The following is a 12,541-nucleotide window of genomic DNA, read 5'->3' as shown; positions in this document are numbered from 1 at the left end:
GACGGTCTTAACATTAGAAGTATGCACACCGTTGGTTTTCTTGTAACACTGATCCAAACCTCTTTGACAGAGATGAACCAAAAGTAAACTGACCTGTGTACTTTTTAATAATAAATTTATATTTTTTTGTTTTATTATCTAACTCTAGATGAACTAATTTAAGGCCATTTATACAAGACAATGGGGCTTCCCAGGTGATACAGTAGTAAATAATCCGCCTGCCACTGCAGAAGCTGTAGGAGATGCAGGTTCAAGCCCTAGGTCTGGAAGATGCCCTGGAGTAAGAAATGGCAACCAGCTCCAGTATTCTTGCCTGGGAAATTTCCATGGATAGAGGAGCCTGGCGGGCTACAGTCCATGGGACTGTAAAGAGTCATACATGACTAGGCACATGCGTGCGTGCGTGCACACACACACACACACACACACACAGAGCAATACCAAGGCAGGTCAGTTTGTGACTCCAGACTTCATATGGCTTTATGAAATACATCAATGTGCTTTTCAAAGACAGTGCTCCTCTTTCTTTTCCCAAACATCTTCCCAGTCATACAAATTCACAGAAGCCAGGCCACTTTAAGGATTTAACATAAATTTTGATTTTAATGAAGGGCTGCTGCTGCTGCTACTAAGTCGCTTCAGTTGTGTCCGACTCTGTGTGATCCCATAGACGGCAGCCCACGAGGCTCCGCCGTCCCTGTGACTCTCCAGGCAAGAACACTGGAGTGGGTTGCCATTTCCTCCTCCAGTGCATGAAAGTGAAAAGTGAAAGTGAAGTCACTCAGTCGTGTCCGACTCATAGTGACCCCATGGACTGCAGCCTACCAGGCTCCTCCGTCCGTGGGATTTGCCAGGCGAGAGTAGTGGAGTGGGTTGCCATTGCCTTCTGCTAGTGAAGGACAGGCAACAGTAAATCTAAAGGTAAAATACTGAGCAAAATTGGCAAGTTAATGTACTGACTTTACTCTGATCAGAATATTAAATTTTAATTTTACTTCACACTTTCGAAAGAAAAGCCAATGTATTGCACAATATTGAATACTGATCTTAATAACCAAAATTTAAGCCTTCCTCATAGATCTTATCAATACTAAAGATTTTGCTTCTATTTCTGTCTGGACTACTCACCATTAATGCTAAGATGGCAAGCTGAAATTGCTTAACAATATTTAGCAAAACTTTACAAATAAAGCAAAAAGAAATCTGTGTTAAGGCACAAATGACTTAGCATTCTTGAACCTGATGTTGACAGCACACTTGCACAAAATCCTAAACTCTTAATTTATATTCTAACTTCAAAATGCCACCTCCCAAAAATCAATGGGTTTTTGGTGCAGAAAGTGTTGGCCTTCCAGATTGAGTACTGCCCTTGACAGCACCTTTTCCTTGAATTGTTTCCTAAATATTTGTTCAAAAATATTAGTAGCTCATAAACTTGATGTGACTTTTAAAAGAATATGATCATAATGCAAGGTTATAAAAGATGTAACTGAGAAATTATGCTTTAAGTACTTTACACATGGGCAGAAATAACTTACTAACAATCTATATAGTTTGCTTTCAGAAAAATAAAACAGCACCATTGAGGGGAAATCCACTCTTTGCTTTAGCTGAAGTGGCAATTCTTCATATGATTATACTAAGACATGGATGATAAAGCCATGATCAGCTACTATTACCCAACATAAACAATTCTGTTTCAACCACTGTGAATTATAGCAGACATAAGCATTAAAGCTAGTGACCTGGGCTGCTGAAGCCCTTTAACCACTCATACCTTGAGCCATTCAGTATTTGTGGCCTAGACATGCTTATTTGGGGCTTAAGTTTGAATTTATTAACCTTCCTTAAAAGATGGTTTTTCCAATTGCCAAGCTGAAAAGCTGGTTGAAAATAGACAGGTTATCTAAAAATCTGGTAAGTTTTTTTTTTCTTTTTCACAGTAGTATGAGTTAGCAATTTCAAAACTACCTTTCATGTATTCTAGCCTTGAGCTACAGGATACACTGAGGAGAACAGAAGCCAGGCTTCTTTCTGAAGGAGTTACAAATATGAAAAAAGGAAAAACTAAAAAGTAGTAATAGACTGCAGTTGAAGGTATCTGTATAAACCGAACCTTTAAACTAATATAGAGATAAATATAGACATTTATGTGTATATCTGTCTGCTGAGAGGAACTATAAGCAATGACACAACAGGAGAAATGAGCAAACCTACAACTCAGATCATGGTTCTTGGATACCATTCTCCATGAAAAGAAAGCAGAGAGCCTTGAAGAAATGTTTGATTCGAGAGCTAGGGCAGGGCAAGTACAAGATGAGCTGGGAGCATCTGGTTGCACCAAAAAGTAAGAAAGGGCTCAAAGGATGAGGAAGACATGACGCCTCTGGGGCTCCTGACTCACATGGGACTGGCACTCCCATTGATCAAATCTAGGACAGTGAGACCATCAAAATAAACAATGATGGCAGTGGATTTTAATCTGTTAACTAAGAATTCATGAACCCATCTGTTATAAATAAATGAGTGATGGAGATGGGAAGCACTGTTTATTAGACTGTCAACAAACGTAGATGGGCTGATGGGAGTTAGCAAATCCGGTCACTCAGTTGAAAAGGGACTGTGGGAATGGATAGGTTTACTGTCCAGTGGTCAAACGATCAGTCTCTACAGGGCACAGTGATATGCCAAGAGCTGTTTCTCAATGGGCATGCAATTATCTGCTGCAGATGGCATGACTGTGCTTCAGAATCCCAAGGGTCTGTGTCATGATTCTTCCAGTAGACTTGCCATAACTTTTGCACTGCATCTTTTCCCGTCACAGATACCATCACGATCTCCTGGATCATATGGTCCAAATGTTAATCAGGGCTGCTTACACTGAAGCCTGGAACTGTCACAGAGCCCTTTTCTGTTTTCAGCCCTATTCAAAGCTGGCCTCCTTCTTTGGCACGTGAGCCAGAGCATTATTCCCAGTTGTAGAATTTGTTGATCCCAGAAGCAAAAGAGCCCTAGAAAGTACCTACTTCCTTCTTTGTGGTAAAGGCTGCAAGACGCAGCAATTCGGCTTTCATTTCGGAGGGGATGTCCTGGCACTCCTCTGACCACTGGACCTCTAAACACTTTACTGAAGTGTCTGGTCCCTGGAGCTTCATGTTTATCTCCCATGCTCTGGAGTGCCTGTATCTTACCATGATCTTTGGCATGCTAGCCACCTTTTGCTTATCTGTCCAATCAGCATGATGTTGTCAATAAAAATGGACCAATGTAGTGTTCTGAGGGCTATTTAAGTGGTTCATATTTCTTCATATTATGACTGAGAATGGGAGAGTTAATATAGCCCCAAGGCAAAACTCAAGTCACTGTTCTTCATGAAAGTGAATTGTTTCTGATCCTCTTTTCCAATTAGAACGCCAAAAAAAAAAAAAGGTATTGCCAAGTCAGCGATGTACCATGTATCTGAGACCTTATTAAATCTGTTCTAACAGTGAGTTCCACCATAGAACAGCTGCTGTGATGAAGGCCATTACTTGGTTAAGTCTGCAGTAGTCTATAGTAATTCTCCAGGATCCATCCAGTTTATTTAGGAACCAGACTGGCAAATCAAAGACATAGGATTGGGATTAGCACCCGTGTATCCATTAGGTTTTAAGAGATTAGTGGTGACACTAATCTTCATTCCCCTAGATACAACACAGCGCCTGATTTACCATCTCGGCAGGAGCGCCGGGAAGTTTCAGAGGGTTTCACTTGGCAATCCACACTACAGTAACTCCCACCTCCACAGAGCAGGAACCAGTGCAGCAGTTATTCCAACTGCCACAAAAAACAATTTCAATTATGCACTGGGGACTAGGAAATGACTCTTTGGTGGGTCCAGTGGGCCCACCAGGAAACTACTTGAGCTGGAAACCTAGTCTGGGAGGCCCCCATTCTAACAGGAAGGCTGTGATGCTGCTTTCGATTTCTGAACGCAAACATCAGTGCTGATCCTGTGATCAACATTCTTCAAAATACCTGACTATTCTTTCCCTAAGGTACAGTCATTCAGATAGATAGCCAGAGAGTGCTTTGAGGGAAACTCTCATGTATTTATGTACTTGCCATGAGTTTCGTAGGATTCTTCCTCCAAGGAATCCATATGTTCAGTTCTGGATCTGCAAATTGTCTTAGGCCTGGGAACTAGTCAAGGGATCATGACTTTTTTATAACAGTGACTACCCTCAGTCGCCAGCTCTTTTTTTTTTTTTAATGGTAATGGATGTTAATAAGCATCATTGTGGACAGCCCATCTATTTTCCCCCTAGGGAGGCTATTCTCTATTAGCTGTCTCCACAACTCCTCTTGAGTCAAGCTCCTTTGGCTGCAATGACCTTGCCAGTCATTATGGTAATTGTGGCCTTCTAGCTTCTGGCAGTTAAGCAACACCACCTGGCCTCTATTTCTACAGGGCTCTGTTACTCCAGGGATGTTAACGAGCCAGTTCTGTGGCTGCTTCTCCTACCTCCATCTCTGGCCTATAAACTTAGTGATGTTGGTGCTTCTCTCAGCACTGTTTTCCTGAGGGCCTTGGGTGAATGGCGTATCCTCTGGGGACATTCACAGAGCCACAATCCTCTGATGGATCTTCTGTTCCGGCTTACCCACTTTGCTCAGCCTCTTTATTCCTTCCTCTACAGTCTGCCCAGTGCCATTCAGACATTTCTCACTTTGCTGAGAATGGGCTTTTCCTCTCGGTTTCTAAAATCCATCCCCTTAGCAAGCTTCCCCTGAACATCAGGGTCTGACTTAGTTTGTGCTGCTCTAACAGAAGACCATAGTCTGAGTGATTTAAACAACAAACTTTTATTTCTCACGGTTCTGAAGGCCGGGAAGTCCAAGGACTAAGGTTCTTGCAGATTTGGTGTCTGGGGAGAGCCCACTTCCTGGTTGACAAACAGCTGTCTCTTTGCTGTGTTTTCACGTGGTGGAAAGGACAGGCGAGCTGTCTGGGGCCTCTTACCTCCAGGACACACGGTGGATAAGGTTTAAAGAGATGAATTTTGGGGAGATGCATTCAGTCTACAGCAGAGTTCTTCTTGGGGTGTTAAATCCCCTGTACCCCAGAAGTGCCCCTCAGTCAATGAATTTGTATATATCTAATCTCACATTTTCACACCTTTGAAAAAAAAAAACCTTTAAAATCCAATCCCAGGAGTCCCATCCTGGTTCCTGCCAGTAATGCCAGTTAAACCATGCAAATTTTTAGGGAAATAGTCTCTTTCCTCCCTTAGCAGGTCCAGCACATCCCAGCTGGGTTATGCTGGGATTTACCAGTGACTGGATTTATTATTGGTTAATTATTGGCTTGACACGGGGGAAAGAAGCAGGAGGGCAGGGTTAGGGAGAAGGGCTACCGCCTTGTGGGTAGGAGGCTTCTGCAGCATCTTCCAGCACAGCAAACATGTGAGTTTGCTAGAGAAAGGCTGCTACCTCTGCCCTGATGGTCCAGAAGGAAGAGAGTCACAGGGACATCCATCCATCTGTGTTTAGGATCCTAGGTTTCCCCACCTTCATATTAACAGAACCGTCTTGGTGAAACTTTCAATGCTCAAATGTCTCTGGAGTCTTGGGACACTAAGAATTAGCAGGCTCTTCAGCTTGCAGTTCAACCAACTCTTGTCTTTCAACTCCAGGTGATAAAGGCCTCTCCATAAGCTATCAGAGAGGCTCTACAGCTCTCAGACTTAGCTGTTAACTGCTTGTTAGCTCTGTCTCATTTTCCTTCAGCAGTGCTCCAATACAATTTAGCAGTCATCAGCCAACTCTGTTGTCTTTGTAGGTCTCATTCCTCCCCTATTTTTCAAATCCCTGCATAATCACACCTACCATAGCTCTCCTCAAGTCTCTACTAGTGAAGCCTTAACAGTTAATCTGCAAATTTATGCCAGTGGTGATGAGTGCCCCACCTGCCCACCAGGGTGACCTCTTCTGACCAGGTATTGAATGAGCCTGCTCTGAATCTCAATTTTATCCATCCCAGAAGCCGAGATGGGATTAAATGTGTAAGATGGCTATTACAGGAAATATCTGTGAGAGAAAATGGGGAAGGAGCTGGGCAAGACTGGGTAAACTGTCACGCCATGATGCAAGTGAAAGAGAGGGGAGGAAGTGTCCTTGACTGCAGCGTAGCTTACGGAAGGCTTGGAAGACAACGGAGGAGTCCTTGACCCCTCACTGGCCATCAGAGGAGTCTTCTGTCTCCCAGAAACAGGCCTCAGTATCTCTGCCACAGTCAGTCACTGAGCTATGAAAGAAGCCATTCCTGAGCACAAAAGTAGCGATGGCTTTCTCAGCACAGCAGCTGGGCCCTTGGACAACTAAGCTCCTTGTAGTGGGACTCTGGGGGGTGCATCCTCACAGCCATCTCTTCAGCCCAGCAAGAGGCAGAGCTGGGATTCAAACCAGGTAGTTTGGTTCCAGTCTATATTGTCCACCACTGCAGTAAAAAGGCGTTCTTTGGAGCTGCAGAGGTCTGAAATAAATGCTCCTCTATCTTGCTGAAAATTTACACAGCAGGTTGGCTCAGATTGGAAAAATCATTTTCCTCCTCTAAGGAGACTGTACTTCATTCCACAGACAGTAAAGTAAAGAGGGGCACATCACAGATTAGTGTGTATGAATATATTCCATATGCATTGCATACATACATGAATAATTTATAGGCCCATATGCAGCTGTAGTTTCTTGTAGTATAAAAGGGTTTAACAGACTTGAAAACAACTGCAACAAACAGTGATTTCTAGACTGCATATATGGTAAGATGATGGGAAAGTGCTGACAAAGCACTCATACCTTTTAGGATATAAAAACTTGAGGAAAAAAACGGACTCAGACAAATTCATTTCCACTATTTACAATCATTATCACTCTTTATAAAATCTTATTGTGGTACAAGGAAACAAAGATTTGTTTAATTTTTATTATTTTATTACTAGTATTGAAAATTACCTGCTACTATTTTTATGCAGAGGCACTTTTTTCAACCTATGCTGTGTGTCAAAATAGCTATATAGATGCTAAATGAAGAACTTAACCACTATTCCCTGGGAATCTGTGTAAGCTCCCAAGAATCAACTTACAAATGAATTCTACAGAATTCAACATTGTATAAAAAGGTTACATGTTTCTTAACTAGTTGGTATTGCAAAAAAACAAGTATTATTACTTCCACATTATGGACATGGAAACTAGGCACAGAAATATTAAATGATCTCTTTGGTCCACACAATATAATCAATTATGTACCTAGAATGAGATTAAATCAGATTCTTCTGCATCTTTATTCATTAATAATATAGTCTACAATTGCAGTAAAGCCTACAATAGAATAGTGAAACCTAAAGATGAAAAGAATCTCAAGAGGACATTGGTCCAACTTCCTGTATGAAGGCAGGTATTATTATCTCCTTATTACAGAGGACAGAAAATCAGCTGATCAAGGTCAATTCTAAAAAGTAAGAAGAACTCCAAATTCAAAGCCTCTAGAAACTTACCATATGCGCCTCAATTATTTACTTCAAGAGGACATATATGAATCAGAAAGAAGTTTTTGGATTTCAGACTGTTTCACTTCCTGACTTAAAGCCTAAAAACGTAAGCCGTGAACTCAGCAAAAGTAATTTATGAATTTGGGACTAGGATATGTCTCTAAGTGACGGTTTAGGGAACTATATTTATAGCCTGGCAACAGTAAATTTTTGTTCACTTTTAAAACTAGATTCCAAATATACACATTATACTCTGAGGGCTATTAAAGGCACAAGCTAGCTTTGAGAACTAGACTTTGGGATGCAATTCTAAACAATGATTTCATATGTCCCCTAGTTCTGAATGATATGATTATAGCACAAGATTTTAAAATAAACATAAAAATTGGAAGCAGTGGAAGAGTTTTACTACCAAATAACTACTGTTACATATCAAACATCTATGTTATGTTCTAGATTTCAAACACTTGATCTACAGGCATATTATGCCTTATTTCACCAGGTATCTTACTCCATGAACATATACAATAATGACAGGTACAGAATATCTGTTCTAAGAAAAACAAATTCAAAAAGAAATGCAAGCATGCAAGTCAGGATGGATATTAAACATGAATATCAAATTTGGCTCCTGAGCTTCCTGTCAAATTGAAGAGAGGAAATATTCTTCCAATGAAAAAGTGGTTTCCAAAACTTTATTTTAAAATCACATTCTAAAATACCTTAAATGGGACTTTATAAAAGGGCACTGTAAGACACAGAGGCCAACATACCTGACAATATCATAGAGAAAATACAGTTATATTTGATACGGTTACTTCGAGTAGTTTGCTTAGGTGAAGGTGGAATGTATAAAATTAAGTTGCTACTCAGTGAAGGTGATGCTGCTAGGGGCTGCTTTTGCAATACACATTGTCTTTACACTGAAGGATTCTTACACATGGGTTAGTTTTCTCAACTGGACAACAACTCCTATTTAATGGCTAGGAGACCCTAGCACATAAATTAAAGGTGACCTGATATGGCTAATATTATTATATCATTTAGGGATAAGCCTAATATCTGAACTTCTAGATTCAGCAGGAAAGCTTAGTGTCTCCCACAACTTTAATAGGACTGCAACTCAAGGCTTCAGAACTTAATGAAAATTTTACCCTTCCAAAAGTGTGCCCTCTAATTACAGGGAATTAGTTTGCTGCATGTACATGTAGAATACAATCTGGAGATATAGAATTGTAAACAGTTGCAGCGTTAAAAAGGTAGAACACCCAGTGTTCAATCACGTGACAAAACTTCTATAAACTACTCATAGTATCAATACATATCACTCAAACACACTGAGAAGTTTTTTAAATGTGCAGATAAGGCCACAGGGAGCAAGGAATAATCAATGAGATAAGCATCTGCTATCTGATCTTTCTCTTGCAATCTGCATCGGGAATCATAAAGCCAGGAAATATCTAGAGAGATCTAGCCTGCATAATGCATACTCTTACCTCATTTTCAAAGATCTCTATTTAGATCTCTAGTCTATCTCTTGTTGTCATCTTAATTCTTAGCACCTACAGTCTAGGACGAATTTCTTTATCAATGAAGATGATGGATCACTAGGTTCCTTGAACTTACCTTTTACACACTTGGAAATCCTTAAGCAACTAGTCTTCTTTCATTAACAAGATAACCGCAATTATTTTTATCTTTCCAAAACATCTTATCTACTAATCTTTTCTGGGGTCTATTCTTACTGGGGCATCCCTTATTTCTTTCAAAATATACAACAACAGTTTGACACTTTAACATCAGCTTCACAGATTCTTAGGATTTAGATTATTTCATGATTCATTCCAACACTAACAGCTTTATTTGTAAGTGGTAATGTTGTATCTTGGAATCAATTATTCAAAACAATATTTTAGGTACTGTGGTAACTGATCTCATCTAGCTTACATTCTAGCAGGGAGAAGATAAACAATAAACCAGTAAACAAGACGTCAGACTGAAGTGCTGTGAGAAAAATAAAACGGGGGTAGAGAGGGCTTCTGTGAGGTACCATCTGATTTGAAGTCTCTAAGAAGTAGCCCTGCAAGGACAATGTTCCAAGAAATTTTTGGCTAAGGTAGGTTTAGTTAGTTATTCTTATACATACACACACACATCCTTATAAATTATATGACCTTTCACTGTTCCCTACTGAATCTTTTTGTTCTTATTTTGAAGACAAATTCTATCTTTTAAAAGCTTTTCATTACCTTCTTAACTGGTATATCCCATTACATTTAAGACACACGTCTTCTAATTTAAACAAGTATTTCATAATAATATCAGCCAATTATTTCGTTTATGATGTGCTTTTGCCAAATTACATTTAACAAAAGTGGATGAAAACTAACAATATTTGAAGGGGGGAAAAAAGTCTTTTTTCCAAAAAATAATACTTAGGTGATGCTTTCTTTGTAGGAAAAATAAGCAAGTAAGTGTTAGTTGCTCAGTCATGTCTTTGCGACCCCATGGACTGCAGCCGGCCAGTATAGGCTGCCCTTGGAATAGGCTGAGAGCAAATTGGCAGAGTATGACCCATTCAGAAGATGAGGTGGAAGGGAGAATGGGAGATGGAGTGAATCACTGATGGGTTGGTCTAAGAGCAGTGAAAGTGCCCGAAAGAGAAGTAGAGATTAACAGACAGGTCATGGATGTATGTGGGATGAAGAAGCAAATCAACTGGCAAAGTTGGAGAAAACCTACACCACACTAGCTCTCTGAGACATGCTGCCACCACCTGGGCAATGGGCAATTTGAAGTATGGCAAGATTTTCTTGTGATTATTAGTTAAATCAACAATAGAATAAAAAATTTACTTTCATTTTATGAGATCAGCATTTTTGTCTAATCTCTGGAATTAAACAAGAGCAGGGTTTTTTTTTTGGCCAGATATGTTTAAAATTCTGCTCTATTTTTTAAGTCTCTGGTCCCATATCTAAAAGAGGTATTAAATCCTGCAGTTTAGTCTCAGCAATAGTGATGAGATGCGAAGCATCTAGCCTAGTACCTGGAACATAGCAGTCAATAGCCTTTAAACATTACAATTCTGCAGTATATTCTTCCAAATATCACTAAAACCTATGACCTTTCTAGTTTTACATACATGTGCCTAATATTTTTACATAAATGTGCCTAATAAGAAATCTATCTGCATTGTGTTTTAATGGTAGGAAAAAACTCATAAAATTAAACTTAGGGAAGAAACCAATTCTACCAAAAACAAAAACACAAATTGTTAAGCAGGTAAGAAAGCTCTTAAAATCTTTAGTTAAGTCTAGATTATTTTAACAGAATCTTATGGAGGTTTTAGTCACTCACAATTTTGACATGAGTCAGGGTGAAAATGTACCACCTAAGAGAGAAAGACTTTTAAACAGAACTAAGTGATTGCAGCCATGAAATTAAAAGACGCTTACTCCTTGGAAGGAAAGTTATGACCAACCTAGAAAGCATATTAAAAAGCAGAGACATTACATTGCCAACAAAGGTTCATCTAATCAAGGCTATGCTTTCTCCAGTGGTCATGTATGGATGTGAGAGTTGGACTGTGAAGAAAGCTGAGCGCCGAAGAATTGATGCTTTTGAACTGCGTTGTTGGAGAAGACTCTTGAGAGTCCTTTGGACTGCAAGGAGATCCAACCAGTCCATCCTAAAGGAGATCAGTCCTGGGTGTTCATTGGGAGGGCTGATGCTGAAGCTGAAACTCAAATACTTTGGCCACCTCATGCGAAGAGTTGACTCATTGGAAAAGACCCTGATGCTGGGAGGGATTGGGGGCAGGAGAAGGGGACGACAGAGGATGAAATGGCTGGATGGCATCACCGACTCGATGGGCATGAGTTTGAGTAAACTCCGGGAGTTGGTGATGGACAGGGAGGCCTGGCGTGCTGCGATTCATGGGGTCGCAAAGAGTCGGACACGACTGAGCGACTGAACCGAACTGAACTGAAATGAATGAAAGAAGAGGACTTACTTTATTAAGAGTAAAAAACTCAGAAATTTGGAAGGCTCCATTTTCAAACTGTAATTGCAACAGAGTAACTGGTGTGGATATGACGTGGTATGCTATAAAGTAATCCTTATGCAAAGACAACCCCTCATTAATTAAAGTGTAAGCTTTAGTTATTTTGGTTAAACCTACATGAATGGTTAAGATTTTACTTCTTAATAAAAATACAAGCAGACCTTATTTTCATGTTATTCTAAGTTAATTCTGAAAGACATCTGACAGAGAACAAATACTCAATTAAGAATCTTTCAAATAAAGAACAAGCCCTTATGAAAATTGGCCATGATGTTTCCATTACATTCCTTATTCTGCTGCTGCTTTTGAAGCTGAAGTAAGAAAAATGGCCAAATCCAGTTTAATCAATAGAATTTTCAAGCTGAAAGAACCCCAGAGATAATCTAACAGCTTTCCACATACAAAAGAGGAAATTTCAGAGTATCAAATCACCAGAGACAAGTCCTGTGAATCTCAACTCACAAGCCAAAACTCCTGACTCTAGAAAGTAGCCTGCACCATCTGAACCAATCTTGACACCACCTTTCATTAAGGCAACTCTAGGTAGCAGTAGGGAGCTTAGCTGTGGCAACTTCTATGCTATTCTTGGGCTTGTAGCCATTCCTGAAACTGGAAAGGAGACCAGTAACATTAAGACAGTGAAAGCCTGATTTACACTAGAGTCGAAGAGCTACAGACGCTTCCTTCTTACGTGCCTTTCCATCCACTCCCATGCATTTCACAAGGGACACAGCAGAGCGAATTATTGGGGAGGCAGTCATCAGGAAAACTGTCTAACCATGATTAAAATAACACATACACATACTGGTCTCTGGAGTGAAGGACGTTAAAATAAACTCTAACCCTCTCCTGGAATTACTATTTGGGCAAGTTAAAAAAAACCCAAAAAACCCACAAAGTCTTACTGCCAGCAAGTCAAGTTTTCTGTACACACAATCCAATGACTGAG

Source organism: Odocoileus virginianus, chromosome 14, assembly GCF_023699985.2.
Source record: "Odocoileus virginianus isolate 20LAN1187 ecotype Illinois chromosome 14, Ovbor_1.2, whole genome shotgun sequence".
Taxonomy (NCBI): domain Eukaryota; kingdom Metazoa; phylum Chordata; class Mammalia; order Artiodactyla; family Cervidae; genus Odocoileus; species Odocoileus virginianus.
The sequence above is the reverse complement of the archived record's forward strand: the minus strand, read 5'-3'. Positions refer to the sequence as shown.